The sequence below is a fragment of the Gymnoscopelus braueri genome, assembly GCF_963280865.1.
Source record: "Gymnoscopelus braueri genome assembly, chromosome: 21".
Taxonomy (NCBI): Eukaryota; Metazoa; Chordata; class Actinopteri; order Myctophiformes; family Myctophidae; genus Gymnoscopelus; species Gymnoscopelus braueri.
In genome coordinates this window covers 26,514,785-26,535,107 of record NC_137623.1, presented here as the reverse complement: position 1 = coordinate 26,535,107, position 20,323 = coordinate 26,514,785, and the positions used below count along the sequence as shown (strand labels likewise).

The 20,323-nt window shown below is 41.8% G+C and overlaps 1 protein-coding gene across 7 annotated transcripts in view; it reads left to right on the top strand.

Annotated features, from left to right (window-relative positions):
- Positions 1-386: 386 nt before the first annotated feature.
- The window catches only part of ncoa2 (nuclear receptor coactivator 2), a 90,093-nt gene continuing 70,156 nt past the window's right edge, over positions 387-20,323 (top strand). For 3 of the 7 annotated variants that reach the window (XM_080417114.1, XM_080417112.1, XM_080417111.1), the window contains exon 1: positions 388-621. The gene's annotated coding sequence lies outside the window, so the exon portion shown is untranslated. Of the gene's footprint in view, positions 622-20,323 lie in introns of all 7 variants that reach the window. The other 4 variants (XM_080417113.1, XM_080417116.1, XM_080417115.1 and 1 more) reach the window with 3 other exon arrangements.

Below are 20,323 nucleotides of genomic sequence, written 5' to 3'. Positions count from 1 at the left end.
TACTAAAAATAAAAATACATAATTTGCTCAAATATTTATCAATTCAACTACAACATGGGCAACTCGAAAAGTGGAGAATTATATATATATATATATATATATATATATATATATATATATATATATATATATATATATATATATATATATATATATAATGTTGACTGTGTGAGATGAGATCATAATCTCCGATCTGACAATCAACTCATAGAAGAGGAAATAACACCGTGTCATCTGCATAGAGTTATAATATATCGGTCATCTGACAGGTTACTCACCGCTGAACGTTGACACAGACCCCCGGTATTACTGAATTGATCCTGGGTGGGTGCCCCGTGATCTGGTGGTGTGTGCGTAGCCTACACGCGTGTATGTGTGTGTGGGGGGGTTGGAGCCAGGACAGACAGACAGACAGCAGCAGCGAGATAAACAGTCAGGCAGGCAGCGTTGGTCGGGGGTTTTGAAGGCAGCAGGAGGAGTTTAACATGGCGGCACAGTTAGCCAGCAGCACGAATGTTGTTCCACTACTGCGAAGGTCAGGAGAACGAGAAGAGCCGCTCGGCGCGACGCTAAAAACGGGGATTTAAAAAGGTGGATAACAGCCCTAAAAGTTTACCATCCGTAAGTACGGAGCTACGTTGCGAGTGTGTGTTTCCAACGGTTGTTGTGTTTTTGTTATGAGATGTGGGGTCACAACGAACGCGAGAGAGAGAAAAGAAGGGGGCTTCAATCTCGGTTGTGTCTGGACTGAGCCAGCGGTCTCTCTCTCTCTATCTCTCTATCTATGTCTCTCTGCCTCAGCATTAGCTTGATGTATGCTACTAGCGTTAGCTTCGTTGCTAATGTTGTGTCAGTGTTTATATTATCTCTGCAGCGGCTGAAGGAACTCACTTCGTTTATGTTTGTTTTTTTTGTTATACTTCGTCGCGCGAGCCTTGTTTTCGCTTCGCTCGACAAAAAAAGACGCAGCTTTAGTTTCAACGGGGGGAGGAAAATAGTCGCATCGACACTTTTTGTTATTTAAACGGTGAAAATAAATAACGTAATTTTCTTTTAGTGGTGTGTTGTCGAGCGAAAGGAAAGACTCGCGTGACGATAAAAAAAAAACCTAAAAAACAAATGTGCAAAAAAAGTGTGAAATGTTTTGTTTGTTTGTTTTTTAGTTGTTGTTGCACGGGTCACTTAAGTTATATGTGTGACATAACGTGTTGAGTGACGTTTAGAATAGAAACGGTCCAGGCAGTGTGTGTGTGAAGCGGGGTGACAGTGAGTGCACTGAGTGCAACACAGCAGCGGAGCACCGGGGCACCAAGTTCTCTCTGCTTAGCAGCATCATGCTAACTGGCTAGTTCAGCTTGGTAACCGGAAGGCTTGCCCCAAAACACGCTCGCCCCCAGTGGTTCTTGTATTCTTGTATTTGTTTTACTGAGGATAAGGTTAGAAATGCGTTTATGGGGGTAGGCAATAGGCATAGTTTACTAAGGTTAAGTTTAACAATAAGGTTAGGTTTCGGCGCCGTTTTACTGAGGTTACGATTAGGAATAAAGTTAGGTTTTTAGGCATAGTTTTACTGAGGTTACGTTTAGGAATAAGGTCAGGTTTAGGCATAGTTTTACTGAGGTTACGATTAGGAATGAGGTTTAGATTTAGGCATTGTTAGAGGAGGTTACCTTTAGGAATAAGGTTAGGTTTTGGCACCGTTTTACTGAGGTTACGATTAGGAATAAGGTTAGGTTTAGGCATAGTTTACTGCGGTGACGTTTAGGAATACCAGGTGGCGACCGTTCCTAGGTAGCCGGAGTTGCCCCGGGACGACTGTGTTTTGGGGCGAGCGTTTTGGTATTCTTCAGCTTGACTGCTGCCTAGTGCCTGGCTAGCTCGTCTGTCTTGGATGAACGTAATACGGCGGTGTCGCTTGCCAAAAAAAACAACCGATCTACAAGCTAACAACAAACACGCGTGGTTATCTCATCTTGTAGATCTACTATTTTTGGCAAGCGACACAAAGCTTCCAGAAGATCCGAGTCTGTGTGTTCGAGTCGAGCGGGCTTTTAATGCTCTCTTGTTCTTCTAATTTGATTGTTTTATTATCGGTGTCGTTTTGACAACACGTTGCTGTCGCTTGAAAACAAAGTGAATAATGTAGCATGTATCTTAGATCGTCTCTCTCTCGGCTCAGTTTAGTGTGTGTTGTGTGTGAACTTTGTACTGCACTGTGCAAATGAACGACTGTTGGCTCTTTTGGCTGTTGTGTGATGCTGCTTTTGCTTCCCTTTAATCACACGCGTTAACGCGCTAGCTTTGAACTTGTTACTCGGAACCATTCCGATCAGATTATAAATTGCGCATCATCTGCTGTTAAGTGGCCACCGAAATCGCAGGACCGTGGCGTGCAGCTGCCACAGTCAAGCAAGGAAAGAGAGGACTACCAGAGTAAAAGAATGATTGTTCGGATGTTGTGCTGGTATGTCTTCTAGGTTTTGCCACTTGACTCGCAGACACAACAAGGTTTCACGTTATGTTTCGAACGTCTAATGATAATAATAATTCTAGAACTTTGTGGACATGAAGTAGAAACTGTGGGGTCGATTGAATAGACTGCTCTCTCAAATCGAAGCTCCAACTCGTGGGTTTTGTTTTGTTGTGAGTTGCATGAGCACTGCTGCTTGGCTGATTCAGGACTATACAGGCAGATAGCTTGTGTCATTTCAATGTTTGTCAATGCTGCTCTTCCTAATGCTCTAGGAACGCACACAGCCTGTGGAACCAGTCAAGCAGTTTTCTGTTACATCATTATCACTCTCTCCTTACCTGACGGTGAGCAGGGCTCATGTCACACATCACCGATATGAGGCATGACATGTTGGCCATCTATGACAGGGGGATAAGTTCCAGCCAGAGATAGTTATGTGCAAAAACCTTTTAAGAGGCTCAAGACTCAACTCGTGGATTGTGGGTCATATTTTAGCTTACTAGCACACATAATTGGGTTAGTACCTCTATTTGGTTGCATCCAATGTAGGGTATATGAATTAGTCGCTTCATATGAGCGCATGTGTATTTTATTTGTAGACACGCATGTCACTCAAGCGGTTGGCTCCAAAGCATAGACTAATGCCTAATGTTAGTGTTATCTATCGTTTGCTGCAAAATATTTAAGTTTTGCTTACACATATGGACGGTGCCTGATCTAGTTATTGGACAGCAAAGCACTTGAAAAGGAAGACTGCAAGTTCAAGTGAACATATTCTCATTGTGTGTCGTGTTTGGTAGGTGAGGACAATGGCTTAAATTAGCCACTGATTAAATCAGTGGCTATATTGCACACAGATCCATGGCTTGATAGTGAAACAGTTTGGCAGCACACACTGCTATAGTATTCTTGTATACATATAATCATAAATGCTTAGTTGCATAGTCTGCATTAGCTAGAAACTAGCATTCTGTTGCATGTGAAAACAAATGTCATTTTAGTGAACTAGTGACTTTATAACAATGCAAGAATGAGGGTGCTGGTGGGATCGTGACAGCTTAGGAATCCATGTGAGTGAGTATGTGGATGTTTATACAAGGATATCAGACTGGAGGTTTTCTCACACTAACTTGGCACAATGTGTGTGTGTTACCTAGAGCTATGGCTCTGCCTGAATGCTTTTAGAGCTACTGTATAGCAACAGGCGTGTGACAAACTAATGCCCTGCTCATCACATGACTTGAAAACAATTTATGTTTCTTTAAAGATTCAAGAGATTTATTTGTCACGCTCATACAAGTATGTGGGAAATGTTGGTGTCTATTCACTGATTCACTCTCTTTCGCTTTCTCTTGTCTCTCTCCATAGTTCACTTTTGTTTTCTCTCTCTATCCCCACTTAGTTCCTCCTTTACCTCTAACCAACTCCCATCTTTCTCTTACCCTTATTAATTCCCCACTGTTGCTTCCCTCCCTCCTGTCCCATGTATGCCATACTCTCATAACCCACAAGAGAAATCAGAGCTGCATACAGAACTTCTTCCAATGTGCTTTTGAGTCAAATCTCTCATCTTGTACTCATTGGCCTTTGCCCTGTGATAGATGGCTCTGTTGTGTCACTTTGAGTGATACTGTAATCATTTGACCCTTGTTCTCTTGCATCTACTAGCATACGCTGCCTGTTTGTTCTTGAGTTGTTACCCGTTACTGTTGGGCTCATACACATTTTACTGACAAACGTATGGCTTCACACTTTGTGAAGTGACGTGCTACTGAAATGTCACACTGTTAATTGAATGACTGTTCCTTAAGGCTAGTTATCCTTGTGTTTAAGGTATGGCATACTATAAAATGTGGACACTCTTTTCAAACTTGACAAAAAATACTAGTGAACTACACCGCTGCTCTGGATTCCACACTGTTTTCCTTTACTAACACATTAGGTTGAGTCATTTTAACCAGGCTGGAAAATGACATCCGTGTCTCTGGTGCTTAGCATGGCGATCTCCTGAACAACGCCATGCCTCCCGTCTCACACAGGCTCTTTTAATGTGTACTCCCTGGTTCCTTTTAAAAAGGGGTGTCAAATGACAGTGTTCAGGCCTAAGAGGCTGGAGGAAATCTAGGCTTCCATAATGATGTTGCAACTTGCTACTTGGCCCTGCATAAAACAACACTCTGCACACAAAGACCCAATGTTAGAAGGAACTACACTACAGCGCTGCTGCGTTGTGTTTGGCAATGAAAGACGTAGTGCACCCTTCTGAGTTAAGTAATCTGCAGCTGTTTCTTTGTTTCCCCCCTTTGCTAATGACTGAATAATTCAATCTAAACTGACGGATAGACGCCGGGTCGGCATAATGTGACTAATCAGCAATAGGTAAAGCTTTAAACAACATGCAAGTCATTTTCAGAAGATTCAAATTGTAACCGAGCTACAGATGTATTCTGTCCATCACATATTGTATGTGACCCTACAGTGCATTATTTACATGACTCACAGACCTTTTAACCCCTCCCCCTTGTATCTGTTAGCCTTGTCTCCTCAGTGAGCAAGTGAGCATCTTCACCCTGCTGCCTCTGCGTTTGTGTTGTCATGGCAACAGCAGTGTGACAGGTCCTGGGTGGGCGTGAGGGATGAGCTGTGGGGTAATGGCAATGTTTTTTTTTTTTTACAACAGGAAGAGAGAGGAGAGGAAAAGTAGCTAAGGGTAGGAGGAAAACTGGGAGCGTACGAGCTCGTAGGACTTGGAGGAGGAGAAGTTGTGGTTTCTCAGGTTCCACTCTGATTCTTAATGCATTCATTAGATTATTAGCTGACCTCATATCCATCAATGCTAAAGAGTTGGTCGTCTCTTGTTTACAGTTTACAGTTCTTGTTTACAGTAGCCTATATAATTCGATGGGCTGACTGTATCTATCAAATAACCTAGAACCAGACACATTAGCCAGTCATACTACTGTCAAGTGTCAATAAGGAAAGAGGACTTTGTGGAAGACTATTGCAGTAAGGTGCATGCTTGCTAATTTGCTAATTGCTAATAGCAGCATCACAATGCACCAACTTTCTACTAAAACGACTGTTTGACACAAATATTGTTATTTTTCTGTTTTGCCACAAATATTGTTAATTTTCTGTTTTGGTTACTAACAAAGTACTTAGTTGCTGTAAACACCTGTTATTTTCCCACAGCGATAGCTGTGATGTAACGGAATACTGCAATACGAGAAGAAGGAGAATATGTAATCGGTAACCTCCTTTTGAAAAAAAAACTAACTCGGCAGGGCTCCAGTGATCTTCAGGCCCTTAGGCAACCCAATGATTCTGACAGCCCAGGCTCCTCCACTTACATAGGTCAGCCACAGTAAAGTGCATATTGATTTCCCCAGGCCAGATGATATTGTGTTGTCTGCTCCCCATTGCGAAGAAGGTGCCCTCAGCCAGGTTGACTTGCATTGAGGGGACTACAGAGGTCACATGACGACCGAGTGTGACAGTGCTGCTTCTGCTGCTGTTTTCCCCTCATGGCGTCGTATGCCGGCACAGGCTGAGGTCCCAAACTGCTGAGCTGTGAGAAACTAGCAGTTTGTTGTAATGGTGCTGTTTTGAAACATGTAGGCTTTCAACTACAATTTGGGAAGAGCTTGTCTGTGTTGTCTTCTCATCATTTCAAGGCCTTTAAGAGACTAGATTGAAAATGAATTGCTTATTTATATTCATATTCAGTTTGGGATGAGCTAAGGATGCTGCTCCATCATTTGGTTTACCCTCTGTGTGTGTGTGTGTGTGTGTGGCGCTGGATGCTAGCATGTGGTTGGCAACATGCCCACTGCCCGTGGTGGAATGAATCCTTGGCACCGGGTAGAGAGAAGTTGGATTGAGTTATCCGCCTGCTAGAGTGGGTGGGTGGCCCAAAAAATATGTTCTGAGAATGACTTGTGAGGAATTTGAGTTGTTGAGTGTTTTATTTCAAGTGAAGGTAGTGCAACACTGTACCACTGCTGGTGCACCATGCGTTGGGCTGAGGTGTGTGTGTGTGTGTGGCACGTCATGGTGAGAACAGCGGTGGTTCTCGTCCTCTTGACATAAAGCCAGAGGAATGTGTGGATTCAGTTTCTGTCTTTTCACTCTGTACATAGAGCAAGGGTCAAACTCTGACCAGCCTGATACCAGGTGTCACTGAAATAAAGGAATGTCAGTGTCTCTCTCTCCCTGCTGCTGACTCAGCTGTGTTTCTTGGGTGACATATGTGTTTTGCCTGCAGTGCTTACCTTTTACTGTTCTTCAGACGTACAGGGCAGTATCCAGCAGCGATTCTCCTCAGTTGAGGGTCTGGAGGCAAACTGTTAAACCACCTTCACTTTCACCCTATGGTCAGCAAGGGCTGTACATTGAATTTATATTATTTTCTGTTGGGGATTGCATGATTTACGGGCCAGGCAGCGGCACACTCATGCACCCGCAGGCAGGCAGCTGGGGTGACTTCACAAGACTAAGGAGAGGGCTTTCTCAGAGGAGAATCGATAGCTCCCTTAAAAATGAAATATATATATAAAAAATATTAGGGCATATATTGGTCTAAACTAATTTCATTGCTTCCTGAGTCTGAACACACCCTCTGTGCTAAACCAATCACAGCGATTTTGGGGGAGGGGTGTTGAGAACAACTGGTTTAGGATTCGCTTACACAGCTGTCTCAACCAATCACAGCAATTAGGAGCGCGTCTTCAACATAGAAACATGGAAGTTCCGTTCCATGTTATGTCTAAATGCCCGAATGAAACGGTTGATTCACAGTCACAGCAGAATATGATTTGACCACCTGACTAAAGTTTTTGGTGGTCTGAAAACAGATCAACATCATGCTTGGAATTACAACTGACTTTGAAAAACATTCAGCATCCACTGTTCAAAGAGGTTGAACCTAGTTTGTGCCTGTGACTCCCTCTATCAGCTACCGTGTCAGAAAAGAAACCTCCTTTTTGCATCATAAAACCTGACGAGCCAGAAATGGATGGTTGACAAGTCTAGCTGTCTATCCATCTATTTAGTTACTTTGCATATGCAAAGTAACACCATGATGTTAAGACGATTAATTAGCAACACACCGGAATGCAAGGCTAAGGCAATATCCATATAATGTATAAGTAAAATCGCCGAACTAATTTGTTTATTTTGGGGAAAAACTTCTTATATGAAGTGATGTTAAAAATGTCTATGGAATTTAAAATGGAGAAAATAACTTGTAATGGTCGGAAGTGATGTCAGACTTCGTTGCTCTATTGTGCAGTTAACAATCAACTTATTATGCAAGCAGGACCTGTAATAGTGAATAATTTGCTGCTGTGCTGTTATGGTTGTTCAGGCTAATGTAGGATTGTTGTGCCACCGTGCAATGTTTTGATTGTTAGTGAAGAATACGTCATACTTAAGTTAGCAGCCCCTATATGTGTGTGTGTGTGTGTGTGAAAAAAGAGGGAGAGAAAATGTGGTGTGTGTGAGAATTAGAGGATGTGTCTCTGTGTACACAAGACTATAGTGTAAGTGGTTCTCAAACCTTATAATTCCAAGGACCCCCGTTTGGTATGCTTACCCCATAAATCTGGTTCCATAATTTTTTTTTAGACACAAGATGTGTACCTAAACATCACTGGCCTGAGTGATTACTGATCCCTGGTGCACACCTACTTTTACTTTGAAGCTTTCGCTATCTCAGAACCCCATCCTGGGACGCTCTGCTGTACAACGCCATCACCACAATCACCAGTCCCAGTTCTACTCCAGACCTACTCAGGGCCCACCTCAGCCATCACCTCTCTTAATCCATTGAGACGGGGAACGCATATGTGTCATTTTTAGATTTCTGTGGCTATTCAAAAATAGCAGATCTACAACTTCATAGCTATGAGCTTGTAGATCTGCCATTTTTGAAAAGAATTGTGCAAATCTTTAGTTTGAATATGTATACATTTTAAAGCGAACATTTGTAACTCAAATCTTCTGGGGGTGCCTGGAACAAAATATTTGACAAATGTTCGCTTTAAAATGTTTCAAAAATATTGAAAGATATTCAAAAATAGCAGATCTACAAGCTCATAGCATGGCACTGATTGCCACGCTATGAGCTTGTAGATCTGCTATTTTTGAATGGCTTGGATATCTTTCAATATTAAAATGACAGATGTGTCATGATGCAAGGGTGATTAGGTAGCCTATATTTAATAAATCTGGCACAGTTTACCTGTTTCACCAAACTCTCATCTCATGTCGTCATGTGTTCCATGTCACACCGATTTGGCATTGTGGCTATAGTGTGATCCCATCGCAAGATGGTCTTCTAGTTTATTTATTTTTTCATATGCCACTACAAATAACCCTTGAATTATTAATCCCAGAAAGCCTGTGAGCATGCGTTTGTTTGTTTGTTTTGTTTGCATATTAACAAATCTCTCCATTCTATGTTTGCCCCAAAAATTTGTCGTTTTGGCACCTAAAGGACCAAGGTCTGGGCCGTTAAAGCAAACCTGCCTTCCATCTCTGGTAGCAGAGGGCAAAACAAAAAAGTGTGCAGATGAGTGTTAAAGCCACCATGCCATATTATTATTAGAGATTAGTACTTTTAAGACCGGGAACGTCATTTTAGATGTATTTAGGCTATTCAAAAATGGCAGATATACAAGCTCATAGTGTGGCACAGAGTGCCGTGCTATGAGCTTGTAGATCTGCTACAGTGCTGTGCGAAAGTATTCACCCCCTTCACTTTTTCCATATTTTGTTATGTTACAGCCTTATTCAAAAATTGATTAATTAATAAAACATTTACTCAACATTCTCCAAGCTCTACCCCATAATGAGAAAAAAAAATAGATTATTTTTTTGCAAATGTAATATAAATGTAAAAAACACAAAATCATATGTGCATAAGTATTCACACCCTTTGCTATGAGACTCAAAATTGAGCTGAGGTGCCTCATGTTTCCACTGATCATCCTTGAGATGTTTCTATAACTTGATTGGAGTCTGCCTATGGTAAATTAAATTGATTTGACATAATTTAGAAAGGCACACACATGTCTCTATCAGGTCCCACAGTTAACAGTGCATGTCGAAGCACAAACCAAGCCATGAAGTCAAAGGAATTGTCTGTAGACCTCTGAGACAGAGTTGTATCGAGCCACAGATCTGGGGAAGGTTACCAAAAAAACATTCCGCAGCATTCAAGGTCCCAGCAAACACGGTGGCCTCCATCATTCGTAAATGCAAGAAGTTTGGAACCACCAGGACTCTTCCTAGAGCTGGTCACCTGGCCAAACAGCAATTGGGGGAGATGGGTCTTGGTCAGGGAGGTGACCAAGAACCCTATGGTCACTCTGACAAAGCTCCAGTGTTCCTCTGTGGATATGGGAGAACTTTACAGAAGGACAACCATCTCTGCAGCACTCCACCAATCAGGCCTCATTGGTAGAGTGGCCTGATGGAAGCAAATTTGCTCGATATGCCCCCTATTCCCGCATATCTGAGTAAATACCTCTAAAAGGTTAGCGACACCCACAGTCACAATACCAGAGGGAGCGTTAACAACAATTTGGTACCACCCACCCATAAAACAAACATGGGCAAATTCTCCTTCTACAGCACTGCCACCCAGGATTGGAATAGTCTAACTCCATCCCTCAAAAAATGCAGTTCGCTGGGCTCATTTAAAAGAGCCTTAAAAAAATCACCTTTCAGGAGGCAAAAAGAGGAGGTAGTACCATTTTCCCGTTAGACAGCAGACCCCCCCCCCCTGTTCTTGTACATATTTTTTTCCCCTTTTTTATTAATTTTTTTGTTGTACATAGTGTTATTTTTTTGCTGTTTTTTTTGTAATGATATTTGAACTGTGGTGCCACTATATATGCCTATGAATTGAATACCAAGGCCCTCATTGGAAACAAGTCCGCAAGGACTTTTATGAACGGACCTGTTAGACAAAGTATTTTAAAATGTAACTGTGCTGTTTTACATTTTTTTGCCTAATAAAATATTCAATCAATCAATCAAAAAGCCAATCCTCAGTAAAAGGCACATGACAGCCCATTTGGAGTTTGCCAAAAGGCACCTAAAAATTCTCTGGTCTGTTGAAACAAAGATTGAACTCTTTGGCCTGAAAGCCAAGTGTAATGTCTGGACAAAACCAGGCACCGCTCATCATCTGGCCAACACCATCCCTACAGGGAAGCATGGTGGTCGCAGCATCATGCTGTGGGAATATTCTTTAGCAGCAGGAAGTGGGAGACAAGTCAGGATCAAGGGAAAATTTTATGTAGCAAAGTACAGAGAGATCCATGATGAAAACCTGCTCCAGAGCGCTCTGGACCTCAGACTGAGGCAGAGGTTCACCCTCCAACAGGACATGGGAGTCTAAGCACACAGACAAGATAACAACAGGAGTGGCTTCAGGACAAGTCTGTGATTGTCCTTGAGTGGCCCACCCGTAGCCCAGACTTGAACCCCATTGAACAGCTCTGGAGAAATCTGAAAATGGCCGTGCACCGAAGCAACCTGATGAGGCTTGAAAAGATCTGAAAAGAAGAATGGGAGAAACTGCCCCAAAATAGGTGTGCCAAGTTGTGTAGCATAATACTCTAGAAGAATTGAGGCTCTAATTGCTGCCAGAGGTGCTTCAACGAAGTAACGAGTAAAGGGTGTGAATACTTATGCACATGTGATTTTGTCATTTTAAATGTTAAACACATTTACAAACATTAAAAAAAAAAAACGTTTTAATTTTGTCATCATGCGACATTGTGTGTAGAATTCTGAGCAAAACATTTAATTTAATAAAAAAGAGTTATGAGGCTTTAACTCTTCAATATGTGGAAAATGTGAATGGGGGTGAATACTTTCACAAGGTACTGTATTTTTTTTAAATCGTGAAAATGTGTCCAAATCTTTGAATATATGTATTTTTAAAGCGAACATTTGTAACTCAAATCTTTGCTTCTGGCCGTCCCTGGAACTTGTAAATATTTTGAGATGGGGTTGGCAGCCAAATGCATATCATTTTGTGGGTCCTTGACATGAAAAGGTTTGATAACCACTGATATAGAAACATACGTTTTTCAGAAACCTGTTAGGATTTAGAAGACATTTGTAGATGCGTTCCCGGATTCAATGGGCTAAGCTTCTTCTTAGATGATTTGTATTAGAGTTTGGACACACAGACTAGTGATTAGCGTTGAACAATTCAGACAGAACAACAGTAGTATGACATTTACTGTATGCTTTTGTGATCTGTCTGTGTGTCATTAAATGGGTAATGGATTCCCCATCTTTATTTATACTAGGGCTGCACGATATTAGGAAAACAAACAACATATGTGATAACATTGTTGCATATTGCGATGATTTCTGCCTTAGGTTTGCTGCTAACATATTACCCAGACAATGAAAAGCCTACTGTATGCACACTCTGAAAAAATAAGAAATGGATTACTGTGTAATTCCATTCCAACATGGTATTACTGAAAACATTGCACCTGGCTTATATAATTAGTTAAATAACTGGCATGTCTCCCGAGTGATAGGCCAAGTGTATTGATTGAATGCAGAGTACATATTTATTTCGTATGGTATATTTACATACATGGCATGTAAATAATATACCATTTTATTGCAGTTCAAGCTGTCTTTTGCGATATGTTAACTGCACATGTATGTATGATATTGCGATGACAATAAATTTTTTCTGCAGCCCTAAACCATACTAAACTGGGCAGGCAATCAGCACCAATAGTAAAAATGGCTGGCGTTTGACCAGGTGGGGCTTCGACTGTTGCCACAGAGCGATTCGAAAGATGGTGTGACGGGAACGACGTCAAAATCCATTTCACACTGTAGTGCTGTTTTTGAGACGACCTAAAAGTAAGACCACCAGATCAAAATCATTTGAATCCCAATCAACCGTAATTCTGTTTCTCAAAAGGAAAAAATGAATTATTTACACATTTAGGTCAAATACAAAATGATACAAAATGTATTACTATATAACAGAAGCTAATCCTTTTCTCAAACACTATAATTGTCTTTTACTGACTTTGTAAAAGCTCAACATTGGGTGTACTGTAGAAGAATCAGACCTGAGCCCCCTTACTTGGCATTTAGCCTGTACCTCAAACTAGATCGAGTGATGGTGAATTAAGACCTTATGCACTGAAGACTACTGTCACATACGCACTTCACTATAAAGGTTAAATGGCCAATAGCTGTAGGGTCTACCTGACCCGGCTGTCTCTTAGTGTCTCAACAGGGGACCGTGCAAATGGGAGGCAAATGACGAATGAGAAGAGAAAGCCGCTTCAGTTTGCGCTTCACTCTGTCTGTTCCAATTATGTGTGCCGCTGTCAGAGCAGGCTGCAGGACTTAATCAGGTAATACTGAGGTTTAAGAGTCCAACCCTGAGCATGTTCCTCAGAACCATTATCCTGCTAGAACATTGGTTGGAAAAAAAGAGAATTCTGCTCTGACAAATCAACCAGCATTAAAGTAATAACTATCACAAATTGAAATGTTATCTCTCTATCTGGCTAATGTTGCACTACCAGTCCAGTCATCTGTGTGTCTCTGAAACGCCACTTAAGTTCTGCTGAAAGGTTTACTCCAGCGATGTCACTGGAGTGGTTTTTTAGCTAGCTTTGGCAGCATTGTCCTTGTTCGCTGTGTGTACATAGAATAATTGATGTCAGAATGATTTAATTGGTTTGATGTAATGAAGGCAAAGTACTGTGTGGGCGTGCCAGGCTGGTGCTTTCCTGCTAAATGCATCGTGGGATGTGATTGTGTAGAAACACAGAGAGAGGCAGAAAGAAACATGCATAGAGAGATTTTCCTTGTCGTAAATATTGTTGTTTCTATAAGGAAATCAGGTCGGAGTGGCTTACTGTCTGTATCAGCCAAGCAATGAGGGTGTACATGTCTATCCCCTTTTACAATGCACTAGACCAGTGAGAGATGGATTGCTGAGGTAGAGTGCCGGCCCACACCTCCTGTCAGCTCCCGACACTTAGCGCACAAGCCGTGCTACTCATACGCTGAGTTGGTGGCGCCCGGTATTGAACCCAGAACCTTGCAATCCAAAGGTGAGCACTCTGGCTGAGCAACGAAGGCTATTCTATAGACTATGAAAAACATCGACAATGAACAGATTTGGTGTGGGTGCGCACATGGGCATGCACTAATTGATTGATTGATTCAAGCAGTTTGCAGAAAGAAAAGCACAGGAAAGTACAGTTCAATACAAGGTCTGCTAAGAGGATTATACCCAAGAAAGCACTATGGCTTGTTTCCATTGGGGTCCTGATGTATGTGCATTGATTGATTGATTGAATATTGTATTAACACGAGTATAACAACAGTACAGGTAGTAGCATAACACAAAAAGCTCCAGGGGCTTGTTTCCATTGTGGTCCATTGTACTCAATTAATCAGTAACACATGTAATTCATACAAAACAAAACATATTGGAATAAAGCTCAGTAGACTCATAAGGTATATTTACAGAGAAGCGGGGGGGGGGAGTCAAAGAATTCTACTATCAAGGTGTTCAAGGAGTTAAACTATGTTCACTTGTATTTTGAGGACAGGAATTCTTTTAGGTTAGCATGCATTACTGCGTGACGTGTGATTTGTGTACAATGTGCATGTTGTGCTCCCCTGTGAACCTGATTGGTGGACGTCCGCACCATTCTTCTCCTGGAGTGCGCAGCTGATCAAGAGACAGACTTGTGTCAGCTGATTTCTCTCCACTCCTCTTGCTGCTGCTTAGATGGCACTGCTTTATCTTTGGTCTGCTGCTACTGTACAGCCTCCGGGCCCCTGGGGGAACTAATTCCTAACTCACCGTGACAGTCTCGGCCAGGAAGGGGATCATGGACACACACACACACACACACACACACACAGAAGCAGGGACAATAGACATGCAGTAGACGTGCAGAATGTGGTCACAAGATGAGCTGCACAACGTCTTAAAGGGATGGTACAGTTTTACATACGTCATTTTCTCCCCCCTCTCTCTCTCGTTCACTCTGCATATCTGTATCCGACTCTCTTAAACACGCGTTTGCTTTGTCGTGTCGGTATGACTCACCTTTTTTTACAACGCGTCTTATCAGCCTCATAATAGGCCTAACACATTTGTGTTTATCCTCCCTGTGGTCACAGCTGAAGGAGCTGGCACCGGGCTCCTATTTGAGCAACAGATGTAAGGGCCTTTGGCATATGGCTGAATAAAGACATGAGGCAACTGCACCCAGAAGAGAGCTGAAATCTGCAGGCACGTGGCCAGTGCAATAAATAATAGTGTCTTTTGAAGGTGGAGTTCATACAGGGCCATTATTATTAGCCTGTATGTATCCATGGAAATGTTTGTCAGCCTCTTTTTAAAGGAGCTACACCATGAATTTGAACTTTTCCTTATTTTTTTTGTGTTTTTGGTCTCCCCTACATCTCTTCTATCCCCAAAAATATCCACGTTTGAGCACTCAGGCTTTCACAACATATCTGGGGTTTTATATATAAACAGGCCAACTAATTTGCCCCCCACATGCGATACTTACAAAGCAAAAAAAAATAAAAAATTGCTCATTGGGAGCAGTTAGGGGTTCAGCGTCTTGCTCAACTTTGACACGCAGCCAGGAGGAGCCGGGGATTTAACCCATTAAGACCTGAGATACGATTCTACAAATGTCTTCTAAATCCTAACACTTATGTTGCTATAATATCAGTGGTGCTGCTCAAACTTTTTCATGTAGGGCCCCCAAAGGGGGGCCCTTTCACAAGGGCCCCCAAAATGTATTTGGCTGCGGACCCCCCCATCTGAAAATATTTTGTTCCAGGGACCCCCCAGAAGCAAAGATTTGAGTTAAAAATAGATATATTAAGAATGTGCACACATTTTCAAGATTAACTAAAATAGCCGATCTACAAGCTCATAGTGCGGCACTCAACCCATTTTTGAATAGACCGCCGAAGTCTGACGTCATTTACACATCCTTTGTTTGTCTACCTGGTTCGCAGTTTTCCACCCCCGTTCTGAATCCCATAGACGTATTTAATATCGCGTCAAATAAGAACTGTGTTCCAAAAATAAACAAATGACCCCGGCGTGTTGACTCTTATGGATATGAAGCATCAACTGACGGTGAGAAAACGCTAATGTTACCTCCGCTGAATTAGTTACATTTTCGCCAGAAACAGACTGTATCAAATATAAGTGACTGACTATCATAAACGATACAGAACCCCCTCCCTGACAATAACGCCGACACGCAGTGTTTATTTTTGGACCACAATTCTTATATGAGACGATTCTAAGATGACCCAATGTTATTCTCCATAGAGAAATTACTTCCGCAAACCTGGGGATGAACGAGTCACGTCAGGACTTCGGTGCTCTATAGGAAAGGAATCTAAAATGACACATGCTCTCCCGGTCTTAACCAGGAACCTTCCAATTCCCAAGCGGCAGCTCTACCACCTGAGCCACTGTACCAGACAGTGTGGCGCAGCGGTTTACGGTTTAAAACCGAACCGTACGGTTCGCCCTGCACTGTTCAATATGGCTTTATAGATCGCAATCTTTCTGTTTTGCAACAAAAAAAAAGCACTCATGGAGTGAATCCAGCTGGTGTTGCTCGCCAAAAACAGCCGATCCACAAGCATCACGTCACATTGGGAACCTGTAGATCGTCTATATTCGGCGGGCGACACTATCGGAATAATAAATGAGCATATTGATTAGCCTATACTAAAGCTGACGTTGTTGTGCTCTCCACTCTCCATTAAAAGTTATTTCCGTCAGACAAGTCCCAACAAAATACTCCATCTTGTTATCATTATAAGCATAATATTCTTAAATCCTTATGCAGAGATTAAATGTCGATCTTTAATTGCCGTACACTAAACAACAAATTTTTTTTGCGACAGAATCTCCCCCTCCCTTCCCTGCACACGTGTGAGGCATAGTGACATAAGATGCATTTTTTTCCCTTGAGCATAATAATGAAAGGCAGAAAATAAAGTAAAGTATATAAGGCCTTTTTTCCCTTGAAAATAGAAAAAAGATACATAGGCAGAAAATACTGGAATGTGACTCTGAATAGAAAAAAACTTTTTTATTGCTAATAAGTAAAATAAACTGAACATTTTGGAAGTATTTTCTGTTTATTTATTAAACTTTTATTTTTACTGTACCAAAACCGTGAGCCAAAAACTGAGGCTTGAACTGAAATGTGGGCTAAACTGAACAGTTGCACCCCTAAGTACCACCTGAGCCACCTGAGCCCAGCAAACTTGTAGGCTACATTTGGACAGTAGTTGATGATGAATGGGAGGCCATGACTTTTTCTTCACTAGACCATGACATATTCACTTTCCCAACCAAGATCTTCCAAACAAGTACACTGCTTTGAACCAGTGGCCTGACAGTTGCCAGCTCTCCCTCCCTAACCACCATCAAAATAAACTGAAATTAAATTCTAAATGTTTAACTGTCATTCTGTATCACATTTGGTTGATGTTGCAATAGTGGTTATGCTATGAAATCTTGTCTCACAACACCTTAGATGGGTAATTGTTCGTTTGCAGGGCTTCCCAAGGTGGAACAAAGCCTATTGATTATTGGTTAGGAGCAGGATGTTGGCTAAGCCTTGACCTGACCTCTTTGGAGCAGCACAAGCCCAGGGTGCTGCCATTAGGTCAGACATCAACTCTGATTCTTATTGAATCGAGGGGCCATTAGTGGGCTATTCAAAAGGCTGCCAGCAGGGGCTCCATTGGTGTTTAGCCCCCGTGACCTGGCGATTATGGTCAATTTCTGTTCTGTGAAATATTTGCTGCTGGTGCCCATCTAATCCCCGGCCTCCTGAGAGGGCTGATGATTAGCTGCCCGGCTTGTTAGCGTTGTTAGCAGTGCCCGGGCGACAAAGCCTTTTAACTCAAGTGGAGTTCATCTCAGCTCCAGGAGAAAGTAGTGGATTTACAAATGACTCCAAATCTCTGGCTTTAAGACCGTCCTGCTCGCATACTCTGATCATATCATCACTAAATGGTGCTGACAGGAGACGAGCCAGTTGTCTACCGGACACTTTTGTTGGTAGGCCCAGAGAATCTCTCCGCACAGTTGGAAATGTGAGTTCAGAGGTCACAAAACGGTACACAGAAGCTTAAAGGAGAGGGGGAGAGAGAGAGAGTATCATGTTCACCACTGCGTGAACTTGAAATTGTAGTCCGGCCGCGTCAGCAACGCTCTTTAAATGTATAGCCGTGCTCACAAGCCTTTTTGATTTAAGTTTTGTTTTACCAATTCAGGTTTAGTTTCACTTTCCTTTGACAGATATCGAGTTGTTTGTCATAAAGACCATGGAAAACCGTGACTTTTCACGGCACACTCATAATGAAATGCATGGCTTTTCTTTCTCTCCAAAGGTGCATTTTAATTGGCTTCTGTCTGTTTAGTGGGAGCTTGAACTTTTAACCTGCTGACCTCTGACCTCCCACAAAATGCCAACAGATGGCAGGACAGTGGATGTGTTGGTCAGACTCAGAGAGCCAAAGCGTTGATCCTCTGCAAGTATACGGCTTTGCGTAATGTGGGACTTTTCATCTGTGTTCACATGTGTTTTCAGGTACATGTCCTGTAAAGCATTGTGTAAGGAGTATGAATTTTTAAGTTGTGTTTTCATTAACTATTTATTTTATTTTATTTACATTTTAGGGACGGTAAAGCGCAGTGTCAGACTTGGCAGGGCTGTGTCTGTATGGTTGTTTAGATTACACCAATGTGTTATTCAACACTTCTGTGTGTTACCAAGTAGAATAGTTTGTAGCAACTATTCATGTAATAACGGCTCAATAATGTAATACCGGTTCATAATGTAATAACTAAAATGTAATAAAAGCTCATAATGTAATAATCAGTTCATAATGCATACAAAACGGAGTGCATAATGTAATGATCGAATGCTTTACATCATGAACCTAATGTAACCTAACGATAACACTTCTGCATTGGTCTCCTGTGAGGTGGCTCCTTCTAGGGGTAACACTTTTCTATGGGTCACAGGTGTCAATATAACAAATCAAATTTACAAATCAATGAAATCACCTTGCAACAGTAGCTTTGTTTGTATTGTCAAGAAAGCAACACCTTGAGCGATGGAGTATAAATTAAGCTTAACGTTACAAACGTAATCATGCTGTCTGTCTGTCTGCAGGATCACACAAAAACTACCAGACCGATTTGCACAAAGCTTTGTGTAGGGGTGTAGAATTGTCCGAACTTAAGATACCTTTTGTCTGATATTGGTAACGAACAATTTATCCCACCTTCATTTAATCTGTAAAAGAAAATGCATACATGTTATACATGTTAAAAATCTCTATATACATTATGCCATATGAATATGGGTCAGCCACCTGTCACAAAAAAAAGACAAGCTGCCAGCCATTTCGCTGCATCATCTTTTGACCTAGCTTGAGCCGTTCATGCGCCCTGCCTCCCGCCCCGGCTTTGACTTGTTCCGCCACTGATAACAACGTAACACTTTTCTCAACAATATGAGCTGTTATTACACTATGAGCTGTTATTACATTGTGAGTGGCTACATTAGGTTCATAGTGTAATGCATTATTATTACATGTAAAAAGCCGTTATTTCATTACGCGCTCATGGTTTTATTACATTATGAGCTGATATTAAATTTTTATGAGCTGATTACATTTCCAGCTTTTATTACATTCAAGTTATTACACTATGAATCTCTATTTCGTTATGAGCCATTATTACATTGCTGCTAGTTATGCTACATAGTTCGTAAACAATAATTGTCTTTTCCTGGACTGTGTGTGTACCTGTAATATGACACTTGCTTCTGATCTTGGGTCTTATACTGTATGTGTTCACCGTTAATGGTCTAAGGTTACAGTGACTTTGGCAGGGCCCAGCTGGTCCTAACATGATGAGGTCCAGTCTGCCTACAGATAATGAAGCCCCCCTCCCATCAGGGGCCACAGATCCCACCATCACCTGTCAGCTTGGCTGACACATTTGGTCGATCTGAATAGTGAGATCACGTCATCTGATTGTCACTGCTGGTACTTCAAAAATAAAATGGCAGGTCTACAAGCTGCTCACAATGTGTGGCAATGCAACAAAAAAAAAAAAAAAAAAGAGTGCAAAACTGCAAATGTTTTACATTTTTGAGAAAATAGGGCTTAAGTGGTTAAACGAGAGCATATAGTACTTAATGGTAAAGGGTAAAGTTTCATCTGTAAATTTTATTATTTAAATTAAGTTATCATTGTTTGTACCCGCTTATTTGATTTTCAAATTAGACTCACTATGAACCACTGATCCTTTACATAGATATGCCCATACATTTAATAAGAAAATCAAAGTCCAATATAAGAATCCACCCTTTTTGATGGGTTGCGATGGATCCTGATGCTTTTCAATCAATATGGTAAATTGTCTCTGTATAGTTTCTCCATAATGGGGCCAAGGCAGTCTGTCCACAGACCAGCCGGTGGGGGGGTTGTGTGTGTGTGTGTGTGTGTGTGTGTAGGAGGGTGGAGTGTCACTGGCAGCGCTGAGACTGAACATGTGACGGAGCACTAATGCTCAGAGGAAATTCCTCCAGAGGATGAGAATTGAGAGCCAAGCGGGGGGGGGAGGGGGGCGCGTGGGTGGGTGGGTCGGGGGGCAGTGGAGAGCGTAAGCAGCGGCAAAGAGGAAGGCGGAGTTGAGAAACACTGTTTTGAAATGTCAGATGTGACAGCGGAACACAAACCATAGTTTTTGTTTATTAT